Source organism: Lonchura striata, chromosome 3, assembly GCF_050655825.1.
Source record: "Lonchura striata isolate lonStrDom1 chromosome 3, ASM5065582v1, whole genome shotgun sequence".
Lineage (NCBI taxonomy): Eukaryota > Metazoa > Chordata > Aves > Passeriformes > Estrildidae > Lonchura > Lonchura striata.
In genome coordinates, this window is record NC_140705.1 from 55,913,062 (window position 1) to 55,940,668 (window position 27,607).

At 39.2% G+C, this 27,607-nt stretch overlaps 1 long non-coding RNA gene across 1 annotated transcript in view; it reads right to left on the reverse strand.

Annotated features, from left to right (window-relative positions):
• LOC146767906 (uncharacterized) overlaps positions 1-27,607 on the reverse strand; it is a 107,829-nt gene that overhangs the window by 32,092 nt on the left and 48,130 nt on the right. The window contains exon 2 of the long non-coding RNA XR_014953769.1: positions 5,592-5,756. This is a non-coding gene — a long non-coding RNA (uncharacterized LOC146767906). The remainder of the gene's footprint in view (positions 1-5,591; positions 5,757-27,607) is intronic.

Sequence of the window (27,607 nt, forward strand, 5' to 3'; positions counted from 1 at the left end):
CTGAAGGTGGAGAAACAAAATGGTACCTCTTAATTAGATATCAGTTTTTATTTTTCTAATCTAGCAATATCAAAGGTCCTTAATACAACAATTCTTTAGGCATTTACTTTAAGAGGAGTCACAGCAAGGAAAACAAGCCAACAACATCATGTGATGAATACACACAAGACACTGGAGGAAGAAGAAAATCAGCTGTTGAGCACAGAGCCAGTTGCTGAAATGGAGCCAGAAAGAAAAGTGTCTATATCCCCACAGCACTGTGAGAGGATTTTCCCTCCAAGAAAGCCAGAAGAAGATTAATAAATCCAGGACCTCTGATGAACATTAGGACTTTGTGCTTTATGAAATCCACGGGAGTAGGAGTGTAGCACTTGTACAGATCACTTTTTCCAGTTACAAACACATAGTAGCGGAGAACTATTAGTAAATGCAGAATATTTTGGTAGGAGGTTGTTGAAGGACAATAATGTCTGTCTCCACAGCCCACAGCCTCCTCCATATTACTGCATTATAATTCAGGGTCCATCTGCATCTGTCAGGCAGGAGTATGCAGACATCTCCTTTGACAGCAAGATCACACAATCAATTTTACAACACACCCTGCTAACAATTGTTGCGGGGGCTGTGATGTGCTTCACAATCGTTCATGTGCTACCTTGCTGCATTTTGCTATTTATAAAGACACCCAAAGAACATACACAGTTTAAACTCCTCTTTAGGCTGGAATATGGGGTACAACAAATCAAAATAAAAATGATTGAGGGTGACTTGATGTCTGTCAGAAACTACTGCACACTTTACAATCTCTGCAGAATTCCCAAAAAACCTAAATGGCAATTACACGCCTAATTTTCAGAAGTTTAACGTTGATAGTGAGGTTCTTAGCTATCACTAGTACCTTTTAAAAATTTTCTTCCCAGTCTTTACACTAATGGCAAAATACATGATGCACAAGAAATTCAACATCTCAAGTTAAAAGTATATTTTATAGACAGCTGAGCAAAATTAATATATCATCAAAGCATTGTTGGAATGTAGATTAAGTTAAGCACATGGTACAAATGCATATTCTTAGACAAAAAGGTTTATCTAATTATTATGTTTCTTTAGATTCCACTTTAAACTTTTAAAAACCTTTTACTATAATAAAAAGTTGATGATTCAAACATCCAGGCAGCTTCCTTTGCACTCAACAGCCACCAATCTGTGTTGTGTGACAAGATCACAACTTCACATGACCCAGTGTGACTAAGCTTTGCAAATGCTGTTACGAATCCCATGATATACTTTCTCTGTGATAATACCAGCTCCTGGAGTCATATGAACAATATGAATCTGTTTGGATTTCCTGCTTCATAAGAAAGCATATCTTCATCCCACATTTTGGGAAGATGAAGTTAAAAGTTCTGAAATGATCAGAAAACACACAAGATCTTAATATTTAAAGCAATTTTTTTTTATGCCTTGGAATGTTTAGATTTCACTTCCTGTTGTATTCCATGCCTTTTTGACAGTGCAAGAGATTATAGCTATCCTTATAATTTCCTCACTTTGTGACATCAAAAAAATGTCACTATACAAAAAAACTGCCTCGTTTCAGTAGTGCTGAAGGAGAGAGGTCCATTTTGATTTGGTTTAATATCTTATAGAAGACCAGTGGAAGAGCTAATTACAATACTTTTCATTAGCATAATCACAACACTGTCTTTCTGCAGTAGATGCTTTTGTTTTGTTCTTTCATATTGTTTTTCTCTTCATTTATGTAGATCTGTATTCATTTCACAAGCAGCTTCTCTCTGAATCTATTATTCAACTGCTCATTGTCCTATTCTCCACTTTCTTTTCAAAGGTTCCAAATACATGTAAAAAGATTTGATGGTCCAAAGAGATGCATATACTTGATATGTTCCAAGATGCTAATCTGTGTGTTACATTCTTAGTTTCCTAAACAATAAGGACAACAAACCAGAAAGGATCAGTGTACCTGAGCACAGCCCCTGTTATTACCAAGCTGAGTAATGCTAAACTTGCCTAATGTCTCTGACGAAAAAACATAATGACAAGCTATGGAAAGGCAGAATGACACTTAACTCATTTTCCATTACTTCCCTGCCAGCTTCTGATGGTGTGCAGTGATACAGCTCACCAGTGCACAGAATGACTCTTCTGTTTGTAGCTGCTCTCAGTGCCAAGGCCCACAGATGTTCAGATTTTTCCCCATGTGGATGGGATACAAGATACACTCTTACCTTCACATCTAGTCCTGAGAGAAACCAGAGGCAAAATCTACAAAGCAAAAAGGGACCCTCTTTTCTTGAAGAACTGGTAATAAGGGCTTAATGGGGGGAAAGACCAGAGGGGAGGCCTAGAGCTCCCTCAGAAATGACAGCCCAGGAATAAAATAATCTCCCACTGATCTTTTCATACTATTTCTGCACATAGAAGGATGTTTGTCTTTCACTTTGGAAGAGGAGAGGAGAGGAGAGGAGAGGAGAGGAGAGGAGAGGAGAGGAGAGGAGAGGAGAGGAGAGGAGAGGAGAGGAGAGGAGAGGAGAGGAGAGGAGAGGAGAGGAGAGGAGAGGAGAGGAGAGGAGAGGAGAGGAGAGGAGAGGAGAGGAGAGGAGAGGAGAGGATATATATATATATATATCTTCCATTAGTATGATCTGGCTCATGGGTATGTCCTGCTCTCCAGGCATATTCAGCATGTGCCCCAGGAGGCCAGGAGGCAGAGTGGGAGGTGCCTCATCACCTGCTTCTCCAACCCACATAAGTTAAGACCAAGTCAATGTTTGTCAAGATTCAGAACTGGCTCTAAATCAATTTTAAATTTTTTTGCTTTTAACATGAGAGTAAGGAAGAGTTACTTATCAGTATATACACAGATATACATACACATGCATATGTATGTGTATATCTGCACACGTGTATATACATGTGCATGCACATATGCATGTGCACTTATATCTACCTATTACATTGCATTCTTACATGCCTATCAAAACAATTTCAGACAATTCAAACCAGTGCAAGGGAACCAATTTTAACAGCTGAAAACCTATCAATAAACATAGATTGATTGGCAGGATTTCATACATGGATAAGACATCTTGGGTTAGAGCTACTCCCAGCTTTTTACGATAATATTTTTTACCATTTTTGCAATGGTCTCAATGGACTTTTTCTTTCCCTAAATGCAAATAACTTTATTTACCTTTACAGAAAGGTATTTACCTTTGCAGAAATACAGATTAATGTGTTTGCTTATTTGTTATCAACTCTGCCTTGTGTCCTGGGACAGGACCATTGGCTGCTTTAGTCGGCCAAAACCAACAGCTGAAACAGCATGTTGCTGCAGGAGCAGCTTTTCCCATCTGCAGACAGCAGTGTCAGAGCGCCTTCTATGCTCAGGCAAAAGAAATGCAAGGCAGAAAAGCCATGGAAAACTTGAATCTACAGAAGTAAAACCCATGTCTCTTGGGTGCAAGTTGTTCTATTCTTAAATCCTAAGAAAGAAGGATGGAAGGGCTCTGTTAAAGGAAATGGGTTAGACTCGTCCTCAAGGTAGAAGGATATAGCTGTTATCTTTGGAGTATGATTACAGATACTTCGTACTGCAGCGTAGGTTCAGTTCTCGGAGGAGTCTCAGTTCTATTGCCAACTAAATTTTAAAATAATTTAAAAAAATATTTATCATTTTCTCTGTGGCTTTTAAGGAGCTATATAGGCATTATTGTGGTGGCTTCACAGGGAAAAATACCAAAGAGAAATGTGAAGAAGCTCTTATTACAGAACACTATTTTTTCTCCTGGATCACTTCAGTGATTCAGTTTCCCAGGCAGCTTCACAAACAGCTGTACTTGCACAACTAAAGCAGCAGCAAGCTGTGGTGGAAAGACACAAAAATCAAACACACAAGCAGACAGAACATCAGGACAGGAGCTACCCAAACCAACACACTGTCATTCCATATAAAACTAAGCAGAATTTGGACATCCAATAGCCACCTTCTCAGTGACAGTTAATTCCTAAGATGGAAAACCATGTTTTTCTTGGTGGACAGACCACCTAGTAAAGTTATGGCTTGGAAAAGCCTAAGAAATATGCTCAGTTTAAGCTGCATAAATATGCCATGTCAATGGGACCACCTGCATCCTTAAGGCAGAGTGTCTTGACAGCTGAACTTACTGTAACCCATATACAAAGGGTACAGAGTTAATTCCATTGAAATCAACTGCACAGTAGTCTTGAATTTCCATGCAACAGCTCTGCCTTGACTTCAGACTCCCTATAATCCTTCATTTTACTTTTTCTGTACACATTGATTTTGGTAAAAAGACTTTTAATCTGTACATGATCTCTATATGAACAGAAATAATTATAGTCAGAGTGAATTACTTTTCTACTTCTCTCTGTCCTTCCATCATTCTAGTACACCCAGTCCTTACCCATTAGTAAATTCTTTGGAGATACAGTGTTCACGGAGCTGAAGGCAGCACCACAGCACAGTAGCAATACCACTTTGCAAGCCTCACTGCTGTCTGTATACTTTTAGCCACGACAAGAGTAAAGAGCCCACACTACTGTCCTTACATACCCTGGAGGAGATTTACTAGCCAAACGATCCTGGAAAACTCTCTTAGTAGAAATGAGTCATATGCCAGCAAAGTATTTCCCCTACATGGAGCTTACACAAAAGCTTTCCACATCAGTTCCAGGTCCTAGCCAGACAATTTCTTTGTTCCATTGACTGCCTTGTAACACAGATATGGTCTATTTTTGCCAGAATATTATTCTTGTTTGGGAGCAGAATAGGTGAGATGATAGACCAGCAAAAGCCATATTATAAGTATCACTGAATATCATCTGAAATGCCCTCTCACTGATTGCAAAATAAAAAATTTTATATAGCCCCTAAAGGATTTTTTCCTAGTAGTTAGTAAAGTAATCTCAGACACACATACACACACATGTATGGATAGGATATAAAACTCAGAGTTAAGACAAGGCATAGATTTTTTAACTTAGTATATCTCTTTCAAAATGCATCTGTCTCAAAGAAGAAGAAAGATGTGACTGGCTGAACAGTATAAAATATAAATCATATAATGCTTCATGTATTTTGGTCAGTCCAGTCTTCATCTGTGACACTGGCTTTTCTATAGACATTTTCATCTTATCGAAAATTAATAACAGAGACTTTTTTAAAAAAGCCACTTTCATTGTAGGCTGCAGGCAAGGGGAGGTATGTGATCTGTTGTCAACCACAGTGAAACAAGACGCAGGAAAACAGTTCCTATGCAATCTTGGGCTTTTATTTCACCCCTACATTTATGTGTTTCAAGCTTACCACCCTTTAGAACAACAGTGCAGTTATTCATCCAGGGGTGTGCTGGGAGTGTTGGAGACAAATTGGTTCATGTTTTAAAAGAATAATGAGAGGTGGCTGTTATATAAAGTTCATAATACTCAGCATCCTACCTCTGTTACTTATTTGATTATCACAAAGCAATTCAGTTTGATTTTAAATACAGCATATTAATCATACAAATCTGAAACAAATAATTTTCTTTTTCTTTTCTGTCACTCACCTCTTGACTTCATATGTGGGTAAGTAGTGATGCTTCTCCCTTCCTCTTCATTTATCTTGTTGATAGGTGCTGAAAATTCTTTGGAGCCATTTCTGGGCTGTATTTCATGCATGAGTCCTATCAGGTGAAAGATATCCTAAGCTTCCCTGCAAATTCTCTGCATCACTGTAAAACAATAATAATTAAATGTGCTTGAAGAAATTTGGCCTGACAAAGGTGGTAACCAGTGATTTAGCAAGCAGTTAATTGGCTTAAAATTACTCTCTCAGATCTCTCATAGAGTCAATTAAGTATAAAACTTGAGGAGTTTTGTTAATATTGGAGTATATTACCAGAAATACTTCAAATACAAAAGCTCTTGTGGAAGACAGGTAGAACTGAGAACCTGCCACATGATCAAAACAAACAAAAAACCCCAAACAGCACAGCATTTTCTCAACATTTTTTTTATATAAGCATAAAAATGGATAGTTTAAATAATTGCTTCCATCAGAGAGACCTCAATGTTTAATTTTGAGCTATGAGGGACTTACCCTAAATGCTATGTGCTATGAAGTTTCAGTTACCTAATTACACAGCTAGTGTATTCAGGAATGCATAGGTAATTTTTTTTTAGCTTGGAACACTGTTCAATAAATCTTAGAAAACCATATAAAAAGAGTAGAGCCAAAAGTTAATATTTCAAAGACAAATGAAGTTTTTGATACTGAGGAGCTTTACTTTGGCCCATGAATACTTACATTAAAAACCTGTCTTGGATTGAGAGAAAATAGCCTAGTTTTCACAGCACTCACTTGAAACTTTGAAGATCCTTAGTGAATTCATTATTCCGCCACTAGGCACCATTTTACCCACTTACTGAGAAAATTATGCAGGGTAAATCAAGAAAGTCTGCAGTTTTCAGAGACAGAGTTATCTATTTCTAACTATTTCAAGTTGTCTCTAGAGATATGATTCTGCTCAGTTCTGCATTCTGTGGCTCACTTTGAAGGGTTAGTTCATTTTTTTGTGCATAACAGATTGCAAACCCACATCTCCTGGCACCAAGCTGAAAACCTTTCCAACTCTGTACAGAAGCCCTGCAACAATGAGACGAAAGAGTCAAAATTTATTGAGGCAGAAATGACAAAGGAAAAATTTGGAACTGTTATTCTTCAAGGTTCATCTGGGAAGAAGGAAATCCTTGTACCTACTAAAGTTTTTTACATTTTCTATTGGAAAGTTATTGGATAAACAAGCAGAAATCTGACCACTCACTGATTTAAACCTCCCCACTACTTTGAAATCTCTGACACAGAATCATAAGTAAATTAAAAAAATTAAATAGAGGAATTATTCAATAAACACATCAACGCTAAAGAGACCAGTGCCCAAGTCTCTGTGCACACAATGACCTATCGTATATGGGCCATGCCCTTAAACACACCCAGGTGCCTAAAATTGCCAGAAGACAGTGAATGTTGTGTGTTTAATATTTTGGGGATCTGTGGTCTCCCAATAAAAACACTCCATCAACACAGTTGGTAGCACCCAACAGAAAGACTGTAGCATGCTTAGTTGTAAACAATCTCAAACATAAAAACAGATTCTGCTTTCCTCTTACTGCTTGGAAAGATCATACAGGCTTTTTTTCACAGCCTCAGACTAATACTGCTGCAAACACCAACATTTTAATGAAGCCCATTAAAAATCAGACTTGGATTGCACTGGCACAATTATGGCACAACTTGCTTTAGGCCCTGTGTGTATTCCACAGCAGCATATGCAAGCACGGTCACAGCGGCATTAATAACCAAATTCTCATAGACAAAAGCTGTCTTTGTGTCTGTTTGGTGTGCTGTAGAGTGCTTGCAGACATACCTTGCATTCCTACCCTACCTAAGCCCCTGACTTAGATGTGCTTTCTGTGCATGGGAAACACATGTGGCTTCGCTGAGTGGGAACCTATCTCTTCATTCCCTTTTGTCAGTCCTCGAGAATGATAAGAAAAGTATATCACAAGGTTTGCGTACAAGTGAAGTTATCTTGCAAATTTTCTGCAAAAGCTGACAAGGACAGTCAGGATAAACCAGGACCTGAGATTTCTAGTATAGAAAACCAAATGGAAAAGAGAAAAGTTCTCTTTGCATAGAAGCTGTAGTTCTGCCATGCAATATCACAGTGAAGTGCCCACATATGGTGCATAAAGCTACACCATAGAAGATGCAACAGACACACATATGTACATTAATTTTACTGTTTTGACAATTACCTTCAAAAAGACCCTTATGAATTCCATTGTATTAGCATGGAAGCATGTCAGAAACCCTTTAACTTTACCTAGATAAGCAATTGCATGATGGTGTTCTTGTTTGTTTGCATTTCTTTGAATCAGTAGCATGGAATGTACCAGAATATCAGACCACAAAACATTCCTGACATTTTTGAAAAAACATGTTTTTATACTGCTGCTGTCAATCTTTCAGGTGACCATTTCATATCTGTTCACACAAACACCCCCCAAATAATGTAGGGAAACCCCACCCTAGTGATTACAGGCTTTATGTATGTCCATTACAGCACTGGAGATAAGTTCCATGTACTTGTAGAAATGAACTACAGAACCCCACTGCCATCCTGGAAATTTATTTTTTCCTGTACATTTTGTTTGATTCTTCTTGTTTTCCTTCTTTGGCTGTAGCACATTTATCTTTATTTGCAGGTACATGTGTCTATGTACTGCATACATACAGACATGTATAAAAGCAAGCCATGCAAGTCTTGAATAGATTAAATGTTATGGCAATGTACTTAAATAGAATCAGATGCAGAAATTTTCAGCCTCAGGTCAATGTTTAACATCATTAATGTAATTCTTCAGCTCTCCTTATAAGTATATGCACCAAGAAACCCTTCTAAATCCTGCAATCTTTGTTGCATTTTCCCCAAAAAATGTAGGAACATAGGGTATCTTTACTCTGCAAAAACCCTTAGAACTTTTCCTGCTGACTGCTTTCCTAGTTGAGACCAGAAATTTTAATATATAATACTATTTGGTTGCTGGTTTACAAAGTATTATTTTACTCTAGTGAATGCAAATATACAGAATAAACAATAGCAGCTTCCTGAAACTTAAAAAATCCTCATGAACTGTGAATTCTTAAAAAAAAAATGTGTAGAGAGAGATGGCTGTACCAGTCCATTAGTGTAATCAATGTAAAATAAGATGGTAAAAATTCACACTTGGAACCAGGAGCAGAATAAGTCCCCAGGACTCCATTTGCCATCACTATTCAAATTAGTATCTCAGGTGATATGAAATAAAGAGTTAAGACTTCTCATATGATTAGATATGATCATTCCTCTTCCACTGCTGCCAACTAGTGAGAAAATTCCACATAGTCTATTCACAAAATTTAAGGCCTAAAGGGACTACTCGGTTATTTGTTGTTCCCTCTAATACATCGCATGTGAGTAAGTTTCATCCAATTGTCCCTGTGCTAAACTCATGAACCTGCCAAAAGAAAGCCATTGGATTTTGATTTGAAGAATTTAAAGGGCAGCAAATCCACTTCCTAGCTTGTCCTGAAGGCTTATGTACTTCACTAATGAGTTGTTCCACCTTGAAATTTGTGCAGGATCAGCTGCTAACATTCACTCTGCTCCCTTCCTCCTCTGTGCCTTTTTATAGCTAGCATGTGCTTAGGAAGACATTTCAATCGAACCACATCCCAGACACTTCTATATCCACCTGGAGGGTGTATTCTGCAGCCTTCAGATCACTTGAATGCATCTATTCTGCTGTCTTCAGTTTCTCATCCTCCTGTTTCCCAAACAGCCTCTGTGTTGACTGCCAAAGCCGAGCAGCATTGTCACAGAGGGAGAAGCTGTCTCCCTGGTCCTGTTGTTTGGAGCAGCTCAGCACAGCTTTAGCTGGCATTCTCTGCAGAGGGTTGTTGCTGAAATATCTGCACAGACACCTCTCCAGGTCCAAAGTCCATGGTCTGCAGTCATGCCCAGCTTTCTTTGGTCCTGGATTGTACTGTCATTGGAAAATGGCTGAACAGCCTTGCTTATCACATTGTTGCTATCCTTCAATTTAACAGTCTGCTGATTCCTGTATTATCTCCACATTTTCTCAGTAATGAACTCAGACTGTTGCTAAAAATAAGCACTAGTTTCAGTCTTATGACTGTCTTGACGATATCTTGCTTAATCTATGAGGGCTCCTCATTTGCAAAGAGTTGTAGGATTTTTCATTTACCTTGATTTTGACCTATAACACCACTTCTATACAAAACAGTACTAATATATAAATCAGAACACAACACTGCTGACAGAGCATCTCAACAGTCACCGATCACACTGACGTACATCAGCCATTGCTCTTTAGCCAACTTTTCCATGTTATATTAATACAAGTTAACTATGCCTACCAGTTTTAAAAGATTTGCCATAGATATTTGCCATCATCCTTCTCAGATGCTAAAGGTCTGTAATTTTCACCAGGTGAAAATTAATTATTCTTTTTTACAGGTACAGAGAGCTATATTTAATGGGGTATTTTTCTTCCCTTTCCAAATATTCACCTACTAATGTATCACCTAATTTTCAAAATTTACTTTTTTGCTTGGGTATTTATGTTCTTAATCCTTTGTTTTCATGAAACTTATTTTTTCTCTTATTTATTTTATTTCCCTAGTATTTTTTTTTTCCTTTTACATAACTTGCCATTTATTTGATTACTATATAATTCTGTAGATTTTTTTGTGTGCATATATATATACATATATATGCACATATACATTTTTTCCACTTCATCTTTGAGTAATGAAGTCTTTTTTTTCTGACTTTTGGCACACTACTACTTCACAGGGCTATCAAGTGGTACAGCTGTACTAAGAACACAGAAAGCAGTAGTGTCTTAAACAAGGGACACGTTTTCACTGACACAGACTTAGCAAAGCCTTACCTCTGATACAAAATCACGAATCTCAATGACTGCATGAATTTTCAATTTCCTAGTCCAGAATACGACATACAGAGTTCCCTAGGACTGCAATACGCTGGCCCAACCTGAACTACAAAAGACAGCAAGAGAGGAGGCTAAAGGCATTCCCTTTTCTTCTTGCTCCTCTAAATGCCCTCTCCTTGCAGCCAGGCACTTCCAAAGACCTTCTTACAAAGCAATGCTAGTCTGCAAGACTGTACAAAGTGTTTTAACACAGGAAGAGAGACCTCAAAAGGAAAAAAAAACCAACATCCACAAGACCTTTAAGATCTATAAATTGTGAAACTGAGGTGAAAAATATCATTAACTGCTCAGAAGTCATTTCACAGGCAGCAGAATAAAGCCTTTGCTTATGTGCCAAAGGAAATACAAAACCCAAGCTGAAGTAACCCATTCCCTGGCCAGTATAAAGTTCATAGACACAAGTCACTTTCTTCCTTGTGCAGATAATGTGTCCAATAAAGCAAGTTTTTAAGTATTGCAGTCTGTCAGGGGAGAGTTAATCCATCCAGTGAAGAAGCACAGAATATTTCACAAATTTCAACTCAGGATAAAATAAAGGCATGGGGAGACAATTGTGAAGGATATATTGTAAATACTGGAAACTATTATCAGGTCAATTATCAACTTATCAGTGTCTCATACTCATTTATCTGTACAAAACAGAAGCTACTAATACAAGCAATGAATATCGCACCCACTCTTCAGCTTCCTCTGCCAAACCTCTCCATTCACCTCAAATATTTGTCAAATTTTTCAGAAACAAATCCAGTTAAAAAAAATAATTTTAGGCTTTTGGAAGAAAGCAGTGGATTAATCATGAAAGAAATGTCTTTATTCTGTTTGGTCTTTGGCCTTGCCTTCATTATCAGGAAGTGGAGTATTTGAAAAGGATGATGAATTTCTTCCCAACCCTCCCTCTTACTCGCCACCAGGATGAAAAGCTCCATATCCCAAACATAAAGATTTGACATTTAGAAGAGCAAGAGATAAGTTAATAGCAAGGCCAGGTGCAACAGTGCCCCTTTGTCTACTTTTCTTTTCATTGTTCATAAATAACTAGTATAGTGGTCCAAGGAGGAACTCTTCCAGCAGAACTACCACAAGATTCATCTGAAAACAGACTTTTTTGGCTCTTTTTTTACCTCCTCCTCTAAAGGACTTGTGTATTTTCATACTTTGATTTTTGAGGGCTTTGAGCAAAGACAGGTCGGGGAAGTCAGAATGCAAAATGTCTTCCATGTTAAAAGGGGGAAAATCAATGAGATTTCACACCCCAAAGTGGCTGCATGAATGCGACTTTGCTGTTTATGTCTCAGCTCTAACCAGAATTATGTTGTCACAGTTCTGCCCAGAAGCTCTTCCCCAAAGCAAGTGTTTTGTAGATCCACAAGAAAAATCCCTGACCTATCTCTCAATGCCTGAGAAACAGTCAAAATCACTCCTGTATAGCAAATGAAGGTGTGTTAGAAGTACAGGTAGACATCATTCCAGTAGCTCCAACCCCTCATTCACGGTGAACAGTAGTAGTTAAGATATGACAACAAGAATTTTAGAGTTGTACAGTGTGCCAGAGATTCAGCAGATTAAGTCACTTTTTATCTATGCAGTCATTTTCAACACTACCCACAGTTGCTAAATTAAAGTTGAGCGGGTCAGCTGGCCTTATTACAGTCTGTCCTTTCTAAAAATGCCTAATCTGACCAGAGCCTTGTGTAAACTCACTATCTAAAAAGCTAAGTCTTGTTTTGAAAGAAGGACTGCCTGCTCCCCCTGCAACCCTGTGTTTTATTTAATATGCATTATAAATCATGCAATGCTCCTGTGTCACCATTTTGCACCAGTCATTCTCAAGGATTTACAGGGAGTGGGTACAGATGATGTGACTGGATGAAGTAACATGGATTTGCAATTATCCCCTGATATACACTTTCAGTCACTGGCATTAGGAAATGAGAGTTCATTGCACAGAGCTAAGCTGCTTTGGGAAAATACTCAGGAAACATGTGGAAGAGATATTAACAAAAGCATTTCAGCTACCCCTCACAGGTGCCAGATGCTGAGTAGCCAGCAGAAGCAAATTATTTTTAGGTTGCTGCTCATCATCTGTCCTCGGGTCAAGAGTTTATGCCCTTCAGAGAGGGGAGGCGTGGCACACTGGGCGGCAGCAGGGTGATGCTTCTCCTGTAGATTGAGCTTCCTTTGCTTTCCTTTCAAATATATGACTGTCTTTAAAGAGAGTCCTCTCGAAGGGAGAAGAGTTTGTGGATAGAAGCAAAGAAATCAGAGACTTGTGAGCAGAAAATTCACTCATTTCTCATGCTCATTTCTATTCTGTGTATCCAGGATTTTTCTGCCATGTTCCTACACCATGTACTATATTAGATTTCAGGGCCCAGTTAACCAAAAAATATTCCTCTATATGGATAGATCTGCCACAGCTCTGGTTAATTTGCCACTAGATCCTGCTATAATGCTAATAAAAACCAAGACATTTTTCCAAGATCAAGTGAGTCCCCCTCAAAAACTGTAAAACCCCTGAAGGGAAGCTTTTCTGGAGAGGTAAGAGACTGTAGAAGAAGCTGCAGTGAAATCCTGTAAGCTCTCATATTGAACTAATAGTGATATAACATTATGATTATATGCTATCAAATTTGCTTCATATATTAAACTCATACATTAACACTTTCAGCAGGCCTGTTTTCAACTGATATTTGGTGTGCAAGTGCTCTTATTTGTAAAAGTGCTTACTCCTGTGCATAGCTTCACATTACACAAAGAAGAAAGGTATGCAAAGGTCCTAGGGTGAGAAGGAGAACCAGAACATTTCATTCTCAGTCACTCAGCTTAAGGTCACTAGCAATCAAAGCTGTTTCCAGATGAGCAGAGTTCAATGGTTCATATGAAATAAATCATCACTCTAGGCAGTCAGATCCACAAAGTCAATCACTTGTGTTCCCACAAAGCAACACGAAGAAAACAGAATCCAAAAGCTTGTTCCTGAGCACACATGTCCTGCAAAATCCCTTGCTGCTAGCTCCTGTCCCAAGCAGCACTGGCATGATGGGGAGAAAGAGCCATGTATCCACCAAATTTCTTGAGCCTACTACATGAATCAAGAGATTTCCTTTTCCCAGCATGTGAGATGGTCCTTGTCAAGGGAAGAAAATCTTCAAATAAATGAAGGCTTTATTTTGAAGAAATAGGAACTTGTTTCTGTACACCTCAGGAAGCAATTTGCATCAGCACAAAACAAGTGAAAAATGCCACCAGAGCTGGTAGCATCAAAACTTTGAAAGAAATGCAGGAGGTGAAAAATGCTCCACTACTATCAGCCAGTCCCTGTATGCTGATCACTTTTGTCTTGGCCAGCTTTGGGGGAAGATCTTCTTCAATCTGATAGTGGCTTCCAAGATATCATTTCTCTGCCACTAACCCACAGGCCAGATTTACTGGTGACAGCAATCCAGTGTCATGGGCCAGCCTTTGGTACAAACCATCTGTCACTAAGAAGTCAGTGGCTAATGAATGTCTTTCTTCAAGGGAACAGATTTCAAAATCCAGGTGCTTCTATCCAAGGCTCACATCTGCCCAGCTCTGAGCTCACCCTCAGTCTAAGACCCAAAACAATGAGAAAATGGAATGTAGAGAATGAGGAGAGAGGAATCTTTGATCCTCACCTCTTGAAACTCATAACAGCACCACCGTGCAATGCAAGACAACACTGATGCAAATGGATTTTTAAAGTACTTATCAAGAAGCTGAGCAGACCTGATTTTGGACTCCTTTGTCATGCACTCAGTCTGGGTCACTCAAAGGTACTGCCACACATGGCAGAATTCCTGAGAATTTTTATTTTACACAGATGTGACTGGGATAAGCCATAGTACTAACAAAGTAAACTGAGGCCAGTTATTAAGACACATAATCTCTGTAATTTCTGACAATGATCAGAAGGCAACTAGCTTAGTATCCCAACCAGTGGTCTTTTCCTCCAAAAGGGAAAAGACTGACTCATGCCTCATGAGAATCTGAGAAAATTAGAGCAAAAGGAGGAATAAAATGAGCATCTTTTGAAACCAATTTGTACATATTTCCTGGTAGCTTCACACACTCAGTTGGGAAAGCTATAGATGACAAACTTTCTAATGACCTTTCTGCCATAAAACTTATCTAGGTGAGGTCATAATTCATATAGTGGTTCAAAGCAATAGTGCTGTCTGATCTTACTGTCCCAAGCTTATCCAAATTACTATTTTATTGTTTTGTTGAGACACTCTAATTTATAAATGAAGGAAGAAAAGTTACTGACAAACTGTTCATGGTGTTGTATAGACAGTGTAATGAGATCCTGGTTACACTGTATCTCTCCCTGGAGAACAAATCAGCTCAGAGTGTCTTCTTGTGGCAGCAACCTGAGATTTTATCACAGGCTATTAAAAAGCACTGGGGATGGTTTCTTCTGGTTTTGTTTGATATTACAGCTTTGCTTTAAAAAAAAAAATATGCTGTGGCACTCACTGTGGCAGTGAGAGCTGCCAGAGGAGCAATTCAGAGAGGAGAACACCAATGACTGGGTACTTTTAATTCATGCTGGGTTTAACAGATGTAAATTCAGCGCCCCAAAATCAAGAGAGAAAATATACCAAATAATGAACTTCATAACCAGCCTGCTTTTGTGTTAAGCCTATCTCTTTGGTTGTTTGATTGACTTATGTAGGTCAGACTCAGTCAGTGCTGAGCAGTGAAAAGGGAATCCAGCAGCAGTCACACACCTCCCTCACAGATAGGCTGGCAAGGCAATAGGTTGACAGTGTTGTACTCAACACAAAACTTGCAACTTGAAACTTATAATTGCTTTGGCAATACATTTCTATGGTAGCAGCTACTTTCCTGCATCTACTTCAGTGACTAGTAATATCAACTATTATTACCAAAAGACGCCTCTTCTCGTGATTCAACTACCAGAAATACTACATGTGCCAAGTGCTTAGAAATGGTGCCTACACTCCTAAACAGAGTCCCTACTGACATATGAATAAATTCAGTATTTCTATGCTTTCAAACTTTTGTAATGAGTATTTGAAGGTCAAAGAAAGAAGAATCATCTGAGATTTACTCAAATAAGCCTAGCTCAGCAGTTTCTATGGCACAAGAAGAATAACCATAGTAATGCAAGGAAGAAAAGGAGGCTCAAGGGGAGGCTTTATCACACTCTATAACTACCTGAAAAAAGGTAGGTGGTGACGGTGGGTCTCTTCCCAAGTAGCACAGGAAAGGACAAGAGTAAACAGCCTCAAGTTGTTCCAGGAGTGGTTTATATCAGATATCAAGAAAAAATACTTCACCAAAAGACTTGTCAAGCATTGGAACAGGCTTCCCAGACAAGGATTCAATATCTCTGAAGATATTTAAGACGTGCACACGTGGTTCTTGGAGCATGGTTTACAGGTGTGTTTGGCAGTGCTGGGTTAATGGTGGGACTCAATGACTCTAAAGCCTTTTCCAGACTAAATGGTTCTGTGATTCTATGCTGGCTCACAGAAAGTCACTTGATGTCTGCAGTGTGAGGAGGAATTATACAGCGGGGACGCCATTGAAGAATCAGTCTTGAACACTGAGCATTCCAACCTGAGTGAAGAAGGCAAACAGAACCATACCAGTGTCATCATGCTTGGGACAGGATCTGTGTTCACAACACATCTGCCAATTTACCTGGTGTAAAGCTTCTGTATGGTGCAGTATGCATGCTCTGAGAGCTGCTGCTGAACACACACAGTAAAGCGGGGGAAGGGGCTTCAGTCCTCTCTCTTTACAGGCAGATGATGTTACCAATAAAAATACATCACTTCGCCAGTTATCCCTCCCAGCACTCTTCTGATTTATTTCCCAAGAAAAAACACTAATTTGTTTTTGGCACTGAAAGGTTCAGAATCTGGTTGGGACATGCTCTGATGACTGACAGCAGCCTGCTGCCTTATTCACAGCCCACATCAGGTTTCTGGGTTTGGGAATGGGAACAGGTCAAGAAATCTTATCTCTAGAAAGGCATTTACAGGAAATGTTTTGCAAGATTGATGCTCAAGAAAACAAGCAGAATTTTATTTTGAATGATAAAAAATTTAAAAAATATTTAAAAATTCTGTAATATTTATTCAAAGTTCCTCCAAATGAAAGTAATAAGAAAAGCATTCAATTTTAAACTGAAGCATTCTGTGTTGAATCAAACAACAAAAAGTTGATTAAATTTTTCCATTTTGCTTTGGTTTTAATCACTGATTACTTTTTTTTTAAGCAGCACAATTTTATCCTAGGGAATTTAGACTAAATAACATTAAATCAATTTTAATTAAAAGCTTTAGCTATTTCCCTGCAGGTTTGTTGCAAAAACAGAAAGAGGTATGGAAGTTACTGGCACTATTCAGCAAATAAATTTTTACTAAAAGTGTAAGAAAATTTGGGTTGGAGGGAATCTCTGGAGGTCATCCAGTCCAATCTTTCACTCACAGCAAGAGTGAGTCTACTGAAGACCTCCTCAAGCTACGTTTTCAAAATCTCCAAGGACTAAGAGTATCTAATCTTTCCAGCATTAAGTTGCCTGTGTCAGATCTGTTTGTTCCATTAAGTAGATTTTGTTCGTGGTCTCCCACGGTGGGATGTGACTTGCGCAGTTATCAGAAGTTGTTATCAGTATAATGGCTGCAAGTGGAACAAACTTCACCTGTTTATTCCTCTGGATTAGAAGTAAACATGGACAGCTTTTAAGGCAGCTTAAACCTTTAGTGAGTTTTCCGGAGCTGCATACTTTCACAAACTCTTCCTCAGGAAAGCAGAAATTAATGTCCTCATAAACAGCAACAGTTCATTAGCTTACCAAATCCTCATTTAACTCACTCTTAGCATTATAATTAAAGAATACTAATAGCTTTTATCTAGCACATTCCTGATGTAAGACCTGAATCGGTCTCTGGAGGTATTGATCTCCCTTTGCTGTAGAAGGAGCTGCCAGTCAATGAGGGGATAACCTTGATTATTTGCCCAGATATGGTTAGGAGGAATCAAGGTCAACATGTATGTCTTTTAGGAAACATATGCCCTGTGCTTTCATCCAGCAGTTAAAAAGAAACTGAGTTTGCCATTGTTTTCCTTTTTTCCAGCTGAAAGAACCAAGCAGCTGTAACTACAACAGCATAACAGGAAAATACAAGAGCATTCAAATCTTTGCTCCTGTTGCGCATTTCCTGTTCATTTTTGGTGTACTCATTTCCACACAGTTACCAAAAATTTCTCAAAGCTTCCAAGAGTACTCTCATAAAAATTTAAAAAGCAAGTTACATCCAGGTTTGTCAGATGCCAATAAAGACTCAACTGTTTTTCATGAATCTCTAAAAATAAAGCCCATGACTCCCCACATACTGATAGTGCACAATGGTCCCATGATAAGCAGCAATATATTAAAATTCTGATTTTTTTCTTCTGTAATCTGTCTGCCAACTCCTATTCAGCTGGGATCTTCAGATTCAAACTTTCAATGTGTTTCACGTACTGACAGTAATATCCTGTAGACATAGGAGTTCTTGACAATCTTCTTCCCTTCATGTCTCTAGATCCTTCATCCAGCTTCCTTCATTGCATATTTCTTTCTGCTCACCTTCGTGGTCCTCCCCACATCCCCTGCTTTCATCTGTTATGCCCCCTTCTTCCCAGCCACATATCCCAACAAACTACTTTGCTGTGCTTTTCCCAGTACTTTTGTCCCATGTTTTTTAATTCTCTGTCCATTATTGCTGCTAACATTCTTTCCTGATGGGCACACTGTCATTCAGTCTTGAACACACACTTCTCTGAAGATGTCTATGCTGACTGACCAAACGAGTCAGGGAGAACAGATGCTCTTGAGGGTGAGACTAGGGTCATTAGTGCACAGAGCAGAAGCAGCAAGGGTTCGATGCTCTCCTTTCTTTGAATACGGTTTGCCAGCAGGTTTACAAGACCATAATTTCATAACAATCTGTAACATGCTTCATTAATAATAGCAATAATAACCACGGTAATAAGTTCTGTCCAGTTGATCACAATTATAAGTCTTAAAATTTTCAGGGAGGTTTTTCCAGACTGAAAACTGGCAGCAGTGCACAGGGAAATAAAACCTCAAAGCTTTACCACTCTTTGCTTCCTGTTTCTGGAGCAGTCATCCTGCAGAGCATCTCATCTGAACAGCCTCATGCAAGAAGGGTCAGTGTATTTTGTACAGTTTTAATTGGCTGGAAAGTATTTTCCAATTCTCAAGTCTTTGAATTCCAGGTTTTCCAAACAAAGTAGTCCCAGCAGGGTCCCATCAGTTATTTCTGCATTGCTTTATTTGAAAGGCTCATTCACTTGAGAATGAATTATAACATGTGATAGTAATTAGCTGCGGAAGTCTCATCAAATTCTAAATAAATTCCTTGTGATCAAAATCATATTAGGTAAATAAATGCAAAAAAAATTATAAACAAAGGCTTCTGCTGGAGTTCATTGTATGAAGGAAATTTAATGAAAGTACTGTGTCCTCAAGAATTTCCCCAAAGAATGGAAAAGCAGCAGAGACAGAAAGGCAGCAATAACAGCAAGATTAACATGCTCTTAAAAGGAAACAGAAATTAAAATAAGTGAGGATTGAGGAGCCTGCCAGAGAACGTGGATGGCAGAAGGTTGACTCACTCAAAGACTCCTGGGCCTGGAGGTTACATGATCCTTCCTCAGCCTTCTTTAAATGCACTGAGATGAAATAGGCTGGATTATTTACTGCAAAACATGAAGCCATCCTGATCTTAGTCTACCTCACTAGGATAGTACTGCTTTATAGCAGATGAGAACCTGTCCTACCTCATTAGACTCATTCTTGTTGCCAGCAGGTTGTTTGCTGGCTTTACACCAGATATTAGAGAACATCACTTGCCCATTTAATCCGGATTTTGAAATATAAAATAATCCAAATCCATTTGGGTTTTTTAAAATTTTCTTTACACTTCATGCAGGTTGCTGGGGCCGGGGAGGGGGGTTGGATGTGAAAGTGCAGGGGCAAGCCTTTTGCAAAATTATGAAAGCCATTTGAATTTTCTATATTTTGTTAAAAAGAAAATGAAGTATGTAATTTAGAGGAGCACATTTTCTCAGTGAAAATCAAAATCCACTGGACCATGATACAGTCCCAAGTTATCCCTTAGGGGATTTATAAATCTTCTGTTAATTTGAGGAAAGATACCCTCTAGGGGGATAATACTCTTAATGGAACTGACAGAACAAGTGGAAAATGTCTTTCCAGTCAGATTCACATTCTTCCTTACTCAGGAGGAATGAAGACACAACTAAGAGCTCAAGGCAAGGAGTTTTCTTGAGGTTTCTTAAGAACTGGAAGCTGGAATAATCATCTTAGTCATCAAAAGATGAGTATTTCATTGGACCAACCACATCATCGATTTTAGAATCAGAGCATGCAATGCTAACTGTAAGTCATATTTATCAAAGACAGCTTTGTCATTTGGAAGAATATAAATAGAATCTTCCTAAAGCAGAAGAACTGTCTGTCCAAAAAATCTCTTTTCTAATTTGAATGTGGAAAAAACAGATATGTATAAATGCAAACAATCGGGGAGCATTGAGGAAATGGAGGGAATGAAAGGCCTTTCAATTAAATATTTATCCTCTTATTGCACAAAGGTTTCATGTTGTTCATCCAATAATGGATGACCACACTTTCAATCTAAGGATATTTTCTCTGCAGAGAGTGCTATTCAGAAGACTTCAGCTCCATCTCTGAAGCATAGTGCCAAACTTGTTGTGATGATGGGACAACCCTACAACAAAGACCACACACAAGGAAAAGCAGCTTGGTATCCTGAATGGTACTTTCCCAAATCATCTATCTCTGGGCATCAGGGAGGAGAAACATTGAAACTTTTAGGAGGGAAAAGGAACATTTTTCTAAAATGCAGAGATGAAGAACTCAGTCCATGTCAGGGCTGGATAAATTCGGCAGCTGGAATGGACTGTGCTCTTTTCAGCATTTCTGATCTTTACCAGGTGAATCAATATGAAAACATGACCAAAATCTTGATATTTGGCAGCCAGCTGACTGGATTTGCCAATAAATCATTGAGTGCATATATAAAGATCTTTGTGATGATCTTCAGGATTCAAGAATAAAATTCAAATTTCCTTGATTACATCTTCAAACCAGACAAAATACATTTTTTACAACCTTCTTTCAAAGTACAATCATGGCTTTTCAGCATGATATAAACCTTTCCTCTCACTGGAATATGATATTCAAAGCTACAAAGTACTTTCAAACAATATTATATTTAAACCCCAAATCTCAGAGCAGCAAGGACATACTCAGAGTTAATATAGCCAAAGCATTCTTGACACCACTTCATTTTTCCCAGTTGGTGTGCACACTGTCTGCATGCCAATAGCTCTTACACAGCAAAGTGTGCCTAGAATAAGTCTCTAGGAGAGCTCTCAGAGCTGCTGGAATGATCAGGCAGGAAGGTTTTGCTGCTAGGTCACTAATTAAACACTAGCCTCAAGATAATAATGACTAATCTCTTTTAGCTGTTTAATATCATGTGCAAAGCAGAGCAGTGGTTTCAGCCCTGTTTCTGGCAGCCATAAGTGACAATACAGAATGCACTTGCGCACTAGGAAATTTGTTAGTTTGTTTATTTGTTTGTTGCATTGAAAGTCTCCAAAGGCAGAAGGATATAAAGGACATGGAAAAGAAATTCATCAGGCACAGCTGCGTGATGCAAAATGTTAGCATAATGGCATGGGTGAGCTTCAGGACTATCCATAGGCCTAATTAGTTGTCCCTGACTATTATGTCAGGGTAAGAAACCATATTCTAGTTTTGTTATACCAGGACCCAAGAAAATCAGGCTTTTCTTCTACTGACATGTAAAGAAGGCCAGGACCTATGTTCCCTCTCTCCCATTCCCTTGTCCTGCAGCAACACATGCTATGTCCTGTTCTTCAGGGATGCCCTCTCTCATCTCCTTCCTAAAATCCACTTTCTACACCTCCAGCTCAGCCCCATTGCTTCTCCTTTAGGAAAGCAAAGGCTTTGCCTTAATTTGGAGAAGCCCTGTGCTGGTGGTAGGAAACCTGACCTGCTCCTGTTCCAGTGAAATGGAGAGCTCACCCACCCCATGCTGTGGTCTGTCACCCCAGCCACACACCCCAGGCTGGCTGTCATGCACCACGGTCTGATGTCTGGCTGTGGGACCTCCTCCACCAGTGCCTCTGCAAAGTTTTCACTGTAAGAGTTCATAAAGTAATTATTCTATTATAAGAGCTTTGCACTGCCAAGTGCAACATTAAATCCCACAACTACGTACAATGGTAAGGGAAACTTCTGATCGTTACAGTAAATGTACCTCTAAATGCAATTTGAGATCCCTTTGGCATTTCTTCAGGTATGCTGCTTTTTTTTTTTTTTTTTCTTTTTTAATAAAGATTAAATTGCTAGAAAATTTGCTTCTGAAGACTTGATCTTGGAAAGAAATTCAAACCTTTACATGCCTAGCCTGTGCAGTGGAACCAGCATTACTTCCTCTTGCTAACTCCAGCATTTCTCAGAAGAGAACTGCAGTTGAAAATAAAGGCAGCTGGTGACAGAGAGCAGTCAGACAAATGTGTACACTTAGGATGCTTTCTGTCTAGAGGATTTCAGCTTTTTTTCCTATATTCCTTTGATGAAAATATGGAAATGTTAAACTTCTGAAGCAGCCTGGACTTTCCTCTGGACCTCTTAAGAGATAAAGGCACTCAAGACCTGGTTAGGAAATGACCCTTAAAAAACCCACAAGCTGTACCCTGCAAAAACTTACCTGCTCCAAAACCCCTGCTGACGTGAAAGAAGAGAAAGAACATGAGTTGTTTTTCAATATCAACCCTGTTAAATGACATCTTACAAGCACTTCATAAAAGAAATCCACTCAACTATACAACAGCTGTAGAAATTGACTTTGCAGGCACGCATTAAGGCACACTGAAAGCTGTGCTCAACATTCCTGCCCAGTCACATGTAAGCTGGCTGCTCCTGTGCTCACACACGTGAGGCAGGAGCACTTGGCTCCAGCCTGTGGAACGCTCACCCGTGACACGTGAAGGTGGCTCCCCCAACGCCAGACTTCCCCCTGGCTTTTCCTTCCTCCTGCAAATGTCAATTCTACAGATACCCACTTCTTAAAATATTTTCATTTATTTATCACTGCTACTTTGAGCTATATAACGAATTCTAACCCATTTCAGCATACACATGAAGGAGTATTTTTGAACAAAAACCTCAGAGGCGACAGGGAGTCTGGAACAGCCATCTTAGTGCTAAGGGAGCCTTGCAGCACAAATCCTCACAGGCTGCTTCGTTAATTAATAATCTGTAAGCATTTAATTGGTACCACTGGATATGTTCAGAACACAGAGAGTCTGAGGAAAGAGGCAGCAGGGGTAGGGCTCTTTCAGGAATGCATAGCAAAACTCTGAACGCTCCTGTAACTTGTAGCCTGACACTGGAACAACACAGCTCTGCCTTCCACCTAACATCCAGGGTGTTTCTGTGGGGTGCCTACATCTCATGCTTACTTCAAAAGCTGTTGTTGGTATTCTTAGGGCTGTGGAACAAGAAGAAAGGCTCACTCACCCTTGGGCCCTGCCAAGAAGTCCCAGAGGGCAATGGAAAAGTTCCTGCTCACTTTGAACACAACTTTTCCTTAGCATACACTTAAGATGGGTGATGAGTTTTCTGTGTAAGGGCTTGAGTGTCTGCTCCAGCAAAGGGTTTTGATGTCAGTAAAATCTCACCCAGCTGAAGGTCATGACAGTGCCCTTAAAAGTTCTTTTATTACCTAAGGGTAAGCATTAGACTTGTTGATGGCTGTTTCTAAAGTATCAGAGGAGAAGGCTGAGCCCCATTAGACACAAGGACATCACTTCCCACTCTTCCTCTTGTTATATGTGCATGACAGAAAGAAGCACATACCTTATTTTCTGAAAAATATGTGACCAATACAAATTAGGGCTGCTGTGAACAGGATTGGAAAGCATCTTGATAAACTTACATCTTCAAGTAAATGTATCAAATGTTAATTGATTCAAAGTCCTTCATCAATATATTGCTTTGCTTTCTCTACAAGAAGAACCATGTCTCTGCATTGAGGCAAACTCCCAAAGGACAGAGTGTAGGAGTGTGAGCATAGCTGCACCTTCCCAGTTGGTCTGGCAGATGTGCCAGCACTATAGAGACAGTTCACAGCTCAGAGCTGCCACCAGGCCAACATGGAAGCTGCCATGGTGCCCACTGCAAGACCAGAAAGACCTGTGACACGGGACACACAGGTGTGGGAAGTGGAAGATGCCTGCTGTCTGAAACCTCTTCTTGGCTCCTTGCCTCAGAGCAAGTCCCACCGCATACAGCAGGGACAGGACTCCCTCCCCCTGCCACATCTCTAGGAAAACCCAAGAGGACGCAGAGCTTTGCCTTGTAGAAATCTGTTGAATCCAAAACCTTTTTAAAAACACACTGTATTTTCAGGTAGAAGACATGTTTTGGTTAAAGTGCTTTGCCAGAAGATTTCCAGCTAACTCCAACTACAATAAGAGCTTTCAAAACTCAACAGTCCCCAGTTTCTTGAGTTGTTCTGCTAATCTTTTACATAGTCTCTCCTTCAAACTTCAGCTGGGCCATAGCATCACTAACACTCTTCCTCTGCTGGACCCTCTATTTGAAGTCTTCTCTGCAGTTTCCTACTTTTCTGTGACTGGCATGAAAAAAATTTAAGCTCTGTGCCCACATTATTCAGGTTGTTGCTGACTAAAAGTCTCCCTGTGCTGTCTGACCTACTGACTTTGGCTTTCACCATCTCACCCAGGCCTTTACACTGACAGCTAAGAGAGTGCTTCACCTTCTGGGTGATGTGAAAGGGTTCCTATTTCACTTTGCACCACATGCAGCCTAAGAGGGGAACTTGAGCCCCACTCCCTGCCCTGTAAGCAGAGCATCCTGCATGGAGCAGGCTCTGGACAAGAAGGGTGTGGGGTTCTCCAGGTAGGGCAAGCATGGGGCTGTTGATCCTGTCAGAGTGCTCAAGGCACATGTGGTGGGCATGCACTTCCAGGTAAGTTATCCTGCATAACTTAGATTGTCATACACAAACCTCCTTCTCTGTTCATGGCCTCGTTTTTCAGCTGGGCCTTTTGCAATGTTGGCATTTCCCTGCCTCAAGTGTGAGCCATGGCAATATTGAGGTGAGCACAAAATGCCTGGCTTCCCAGATCAGGGCACCTGACCCCACATTCCTGAGCTCAGATATTCACTCAGGGAGGGAGCTCTGCTCTTCTAAAGAAATATTATCAAATTCAAGGTTGAGTCGCAGGGCAGGATTGCTTATCTTTTCAGATAAGTTCCAGCTAATTCCTACCTTAAGTACATAAGGCAACAGTCTTATATATCTGTCTCTATGGTTATATAGAATTTGTATGTACAGTTTGCATTAGGAAATTTGATTAAGTATCAGGAAAATATAAGGTTAACATAAAGACATAAAGACATTCTTTTGAATACTTTATAGAAGTGGTTAAAGAATTTACATTATTTTTGCAGAGGCATTACCTTATACCTGCTGAGTTATGACAGACAGGTATAATAGCAAGGACATTCTAACAAACAATAAGTCCTGCTGAGGAAAATAATATTTGCTCCTAAGATAAACCAGGTAGGGTATGTTCTGATCATCTGGTTACAAGACCTTGTAAGTGCATATAGTAGCTGCCAAAGGCATAACGTCCAGAAGGCGGTGATGTGTTCTCAATGGGTGACAAATTTCTAATATTTTGTGATTTTGCCATGGTTTTTTCTTATGTATCCACTCTTATATTGAATTTAGTGATAAATACTACTTGTGGACAGCGACGCCTACGTCAGCCATAGCTATCAGTGGTCACAGCACATTAAAACCATAGGGCAGTACAGCAGAAATTATTACATATTTTATATTAGACACTCATTATATTACTCAGTAGATTACACCCACCTCACACCTCCTTCCTCCCCTGCTGCCCCAAATAAAGAAGACAAAACTAAAAACCTTGAGTGACAAAACTAACCACTAGAGTGTTAACTCAAAAATTAATCTACTATTATGAAACTTATGCAACTACTTTCCCTCAGGAGACAATTATAGGTCATAGGACCACCAGTTAAATGTATTAAACAGCAGTATACATATCTTTTATATTTCCATAAAAGAGAACATCTGAAAAGTAAGCAGTAGAGAAGTAAAAAGATCTTTTATGGATATTGGAGATTGTTTTACATATGCTCTACTTGTTCAGATAGTGCTGTTTCTCACAGATTTTTCTCTAACTGCATTTTAGAACAATTTACTTAGGTTTTGTCTCTGTTAACCTTTGTGTTGCAAACTTGCCTTGGTCATGACATTTGTTACACTGATAGTTCATTTTCAATAATAGCAGTTGCAGATTTTGTCATACATGATTGGGTCACATGTGCAGAGCTTCCCCAGCCCATCTAATTCCCTGCGCTTATCCCTTCTCCTAGCCCAGATAACTTTTTTTCAAATAGACTAATTTTTTTCTTTTTTCCTTCTTCTTTTTTTTTTTTTTTTTTTTTTTTTAATTCATGCTTTCATTCATCTGAGGACTTACATCAATCCTTTATCTGTGCTAAGCCTCAGTTCTGCTCTGGGGATATAGCTGGCTACATAAACTAGCCCAGTCCATAAATGCTTCATTCAACTGAAAGTCCTTTAAAATAATCAGCTCCCTGATACCAAGACTGGCTTCTTTTTCCTAAATGATGCAAAGCTGAGAAGTTGCCAGAAACTTTAATTTCTGGAGATCTAATTACCAGTTTCAATTTCAGACAAATCTGAATTCTGATGTCTTCAATGCGAAGGTTTCTGACATAACTTGTACCTACAACTGTGAAGTTGACAGCATTACCTGCCTCACCTAAAGTATCAGCTCTTTAAGTGCATCTTCTTGTCTTGGTGGCCAATGCCACTGGCTTTGAGGATGTACTTCTTAGACACAGGAGGTTGTAGACACCCCTTCTGAAGATGGGCTCAAACTTGTTCAGCTGCTGGTGCTATGCAGCGACATAGGATAGCACTTCTTTTCAGACAGAATTTATGAGTTGTCTCATCTCTTAATTCTCTTCTGACAGTACAAAGTTGATATTCATAGTTCAGGGATGTAGCTAGAGGGGCAATTTTAAGGGGCAAATATATGGTAGTGCTAACTGATTGATAACCAGTGCTTTACTGCATTAAAGAAGAAGCAAGTTAACAGCAAGAACGGGTTCTATTCAGTCAGGTCTGTGAATAGAATGCTTTAGTTTCATACTGCTGAACTTCCTGAGCTACATCACATGAAAAGGAATGAATCTGACCTCTGGGTATTATTTGTAGTGCTCCAGAACTTGCAATTGAGTCAGAGTCTTGGACAATGTTATCTGTCTAATACATTCTTGTATTTCCTAAAAGTTTTGCTATGGGGTCTACCATTTGTTTCAGAGATTTTCAAGAGGCCCATGGAGCAGAGTTCATCTGTCAATAGCTATTACAATTCTTTGAGCTTCTGTTGTGAAGAATTGTGCTTTTGTCTTTCGAGCATCTCTTAACACCAGGTTTTTAATTGTTCAGCTAACATTATTATTTCCTAAGGTATGAGTCACCAATGTTGTACATCTGGTGCTGTCATTCACCTTCCAAAATAGTGATAGATTATGAAATTTCACTGTTCTGATTGGTAACAAGCCAAAAGATTAATTATATTATTCATCCTATTACGATGAAAGCCTCTTTCTGAAAAAAAAAAAAAAGCAAGATTACTTCAGCTGGCATAATATTCACTTGCCCTAAGATTCCTCTGATGTCTTCTGCTGGTCAATATATTACAGATGGAAAATACCACTCTGGCAATTTGGTGCAGGGAACTTTAAACTTTGAACTAAGAAGGCAAG